The sequence below is a fragment of the Ipomoea nil genome, unplaced genomic scaffold (genome assembly GCF_001879475.1).
Source record: "Ipomoea nil cultivar Tokyo-kokei standard unplaced genomic scaffold, Asagao_1.1 scaffold2165, whole genome shotgun sequence".
Classification (NCBI taxonomy): domain Eukaryota; kingdom Viridiplantae; phylum Streptophyta; class Magnoliopsida; order Solanales; family Convolvulaceae; genus Ipomoea; species Ipomoea nil.
This window is the reverse complement of record NW_017618593.1, coordinates 2,503,161-2,507,941: the sequence shown is the minus strand read 5'-3', so window position 1 is coordinate 2,507,941 and position 4,781 is coordinate 2,503,161.

Here is a 4,781-nt window from a genome sequence, read left to right as displayed (position 1 = left end):
TCTACACGACGTTCTTCTTGGCATTCTACCACCCCCAGAATCTTGTCGAAGGTCCGAATCGATTCCTCAAGGATGGCGGGATCTTCTTCTCCCGAGAAGGTGGGTGGTCGATGATTTGAAACTTGTCGAGCGACTTCTGACTTTGTGTTTGGTGGAGGTGGTGGTGGTCGGTAGTTGCGGAGAGCTACGTCGCTTAGTGCTTGGGTGACTTGGTTTAGTTGCTGTAGGGTTTGAGCCAGGGGGTCGTGTGTAGTGGGTTCTGGAGTCTTTGATTGTCTTTTGGTAGGTGCCATGATGCTGATCTATAGAGCCAATGTTTATAGTGATGTTGAGTTGGAGTGTTGTACCCTTACCTTGATGTGATAAGCGAAAGGGAGTTCTTAAAATTAATGAGGGATAAAGTGAGGGGAGGTTATGTGATGATAGGTAGGCTCATAATCTCACCGCGCGTCCTAAGATTCCTAAATCCTATGTTCTTAAATACCTAGAGTTCAAGCCTAAAGTCCGAGAGGCTGGTCTTAAGAGTGTTATCCTAGGGTCAAACTTAGGCTCTGATACCAACTGTAACACCTCATAATTTTTAAACTTTTAAAACTTATATAATGAAGGTAAATCCTTATTAAATATCAAAACCAAACATAAGAGTGCGGGGTGCTATGTCACATCTAAGCTAGAGAACTCAGATGCACAGGCTAACTAACTAAAATCCTCAATGCAAACGTCAAAACATAATCATGGCACGCAAGCCGAAAGGGAAACTAACTAATCTATGCTTCGGATCTCTAGCGCGCTCCGGGTCTAATCATCGGTGCCTGAAAGCTAAATATATCTGTTCAGCGAATGATGTTGGTAACCCACTCCTACGCGTTGAAATACAATATAGGTAGATATATATTTATAGATATAGGAAAACGATTTTGAAGCAAGAAGATATATACTTAGGAGACTTTAGCCTTAAAACCAGGAATAGACTCAGCAAGTAGGGGTAGGCACAATAATCAATGATAACAGTTAAGTAGAAACAATCATCATAAAGAATATGCATCTAAGGTCATAGATCACTTTCAAATCAATCATATCATCATCCAATCATCATTCATATCACACAAGCACACTTTGGTGGCCCCATGGGACCAATCGCATGCCCCGAACACGAGGGTTAGTGCATATAGCACTAACACGGCCCTGCAGCACCCTACCTCATACCGCAGCATGAAGGGAGTTGATCGCAACCAACCCTATAGACCGCTGACGAACTCAGTGGCGGACCACAGTCCTACACACCACTAACGCGCTCAGTTGGTGGACTGTGATCCTCTTTACAACGGGTGACTACGATCCTACACCCTGTTGACGAGCACAGTCGGTGGATCGTAGCGAATCAAGCCCTACACACCGCTGAGGGACTCAGTCGGTGGGCGATGATCCTCGGAGACTACGACCCTACACACCGCTGGCCCATCACTTGGTGGATCGCAGCCAGTCGTAGCCCTACACACCGCCTCATTACTCATTCGGTGGACTACAGCCTTCCTCGGGCTTATTGGCCTTACACACTGTCTGGCGCGTCCAGTTCGGTGGGTCATAGCACACGAGGCCCATGTGGACCGCAACCCAAGAAGTGAATCACTCATCGCAGCCAGGAGAATGAACCACAACTCGTGTACAACGTTTGATCGCAACCAAATAGTGGACCACAACCCTATATAATATTTATATATCTGACCGATCGCAACCGGCCTGGTTAACAGTTGGTATGGTTCTCAACCCATCCAACTGCCCGTATAGCTAATTTGATCGCAACCAAATTGGGGAATCATGCATCACATAACACATTGTAGCACATAATAGCATATTGGGAAGGGGGAGGTGTATAAATAAACTTACATGTGATCATTCTCATACTAAGGGTAGTCCTAAGGGTTTCATACAACTTCTACCTAAGTGAACGGGTTACCGATTCAACTAGCATGCAATTCGTAAGACTCTTTTATCCTACGAATGGCACCCGAAACATCAAACTAGACTCAAGCACGACAAACGGGGTCCGTTAGGACACCACGGCGAATAGGGAACATCAAACGGGGAAGCCAAAGACCTGGGTGGGTGGAGGGCTACCCGCCGGCTGGTGGAGGGCTACCCGCCGGCTGCCCATCGGCGACGAGTTTCCGGGCAGCGGGTGTCCGGCGGGCAGTCGCCTGCCCGCGGGCCGCTGCCGGTGATGCTCCTTGGGGCAGCGGGTAGGTGGCAGGTTCCCCTACCCCCACCTACCTCCCACTAACTCCTTAACACAACAAACGTCCCGGGATCCTCCGTGGAACCCAAAACCATGCTTAGACACTTTTAAATGCAGATAACGACACCACGTATGCAATTAATGGATCAAAAGCAAGAATCATATTGAACACATCATAACGTGACTTCTAAACATAAACAACACCCGAACATGCGAATACCCACCCAAATATAATTCAAGAACATCTCAATACAAATCCCCAATCCAACCTAGGGTTCTAATCCCACCCAAGCCATCAAAATCATATTTTATTTTCATCATCAAGAACCATCAAGATTTATCAACAATCTTCACATAAATATCAAGAACCTCTTTTTAACATCAAGATCACTCATAAAATCATCTCATCAATCAATCAAGATTATATCACAAATATCATAAAGAGATTCATATAGACACAAATATATAGAGGGAGCCAAAGAAGGAGATCATAGCAAAGAAAATAGGTTTTGTTGAGACATGGGTACCTCTTAGCCTTAATTAATTTCCTTGGCTATGAAGGGTCTTTCCTTAAGATTTCTTCTTTCTTAATTTCTCTTACGGGAATTCTTGTGTGGTGAAAGTTATTGTGGTGTGAGTTCTAGGTGCCTCCTATGTCCCTATTTATATATCTAGGAGTCCCAATTAGGGTCTAAGTGGTATGGATTTGCTAATTCTATTTCATATAGGACTAAGGGATTGGCTTTAGGGATAAGGGCCCGTGGATTATGGTGGACCCCCTTTTAGCTAATTAATTGATTTTAACTCTCATTTTGGGCTGAGTAATTAATTAATTAATTTTGGTTTAGGGGTCGTAACACGGGGTGTTACAGTTGGTTACTCCGGTTCCTGTATCTCGGCCATCTTCTGATTCTGTGGTTCCCTATGCGGATCCCACGCAGTAACGTAGTTTCGCTGGGGCTCTACAATATCTTACTGTCACACGCCCGGATCTATATTTTGCTGTGAATCGGGTTTGTCAGCATATGCACTCTCCGACTACTGAGCGTTGGGCTATGCTCAAGCGTGTGCTACGGTACGTTAAAGGAACTTTGCATTTTGGTCTTTTTATTCGTCCTTCCTCTTCTGTTGTCGTCCATGCTTTTTCGGATTCAGACTGGGCTGGTTATCCGGCTGACAGGAAATCCACTAGTGGTTTTGCGGTTTTTCTTGGTGGTAATCTGATTTCCTGGTCTTGTCGAAAGTAACATACGGTTGCTCGTTCGTCTACTGAGGCTGAGTACAGGGCCCTAGCTGATGTGTCTGCAGAAGTCACCTAGCTTGTTTCTCTGTTGCATGAGCTTGTGGCATCGTTAGTTGTTCCTCCTACTCTCTGGTGTGATAACCTGGGTGCGACTTATCTCTATCCGAATCCAGTGTTTCATGCTCGCACAAAGCATGTGGAAATTGATTACCACTTTGTTCATGACAAAGTGGCGAAGAAGGAGCTGCAGGTTAGCTTTATTTCCACCAAGAATCAGCTAGCTGATGTGTTCACTAAAGCTCTCCCTGGTCCGCGCTTCTCTACTCTGTGTGGCAAGCTCAATGTCGTTGCTGGTCCACCTTGTGGTTGAGTGGGAGTATTAGGAGTCTATTATTATTAGTATTCGTCTTGTAATAGGTTTACTATTCTCTGCTAGATATACTCTTGTACAGACTCATTCGTTGATTATTATTCAGATATATCGTATCCTCATCAACTCAAGTATTCTTACTAGTTGAATCTTTTAGCACACAACCCTGTTTTGGTTATGAATTAATCTTACATTGCTTGTTATCTACAAATATGCCAAAGAGATTTGGATATTGCCGCCTCTCTCTGTTTCACTGTTCCGATCACAGCTTCTTCTCAAACCCAGTCTGCTGCGTTCTGCTGTGTGTATGTATACCTGCTTCTGCCTTTCCTTTTTCAATCCCAGACACTAACTTCATACTGTCATACAATCTTTACTCTTTAGGGAATAATGTTCAATAGATGTTCATAGTGTGATTGAAATTGAATAAAGTGATTTTGATATATGATTTATTTGTGTTTTCTACTCTGCAATTGGGTGCACTAATCCTTTTGTATTCCAATTTAATTACGATCACCAAGTACACAATTTGGGATTTTGTTCTAATTTTAATTTTTATTTGTTTCTTCTTTAAATTGCATATGTTGAAGTTATGTAAATGATGTCGGGGAGAGACAGAATCAGTCAACTTTTGACAGAAATACTTGACAATATTTTGAGATTTTTGTCAATCGCAGAAGCTGCTAGAACTACCATTTTCTCTACTATTTGGAGAGATTGTTGGTTAAGTCTCACACAACTCAACTTTGATCATCAATTCAATTCTTATATTCAGAGAAAATATTATGACAGTTATAATCACACATCAACCATTATGTATGTAATCAACAAAATTCTCATGCGGCACTATGGACGTATTCAGAAATTTGTCTTTGACGTTTATTTTAACTTACCAATTGTAATACCCACTAATTTAGAAATAAAGATATATC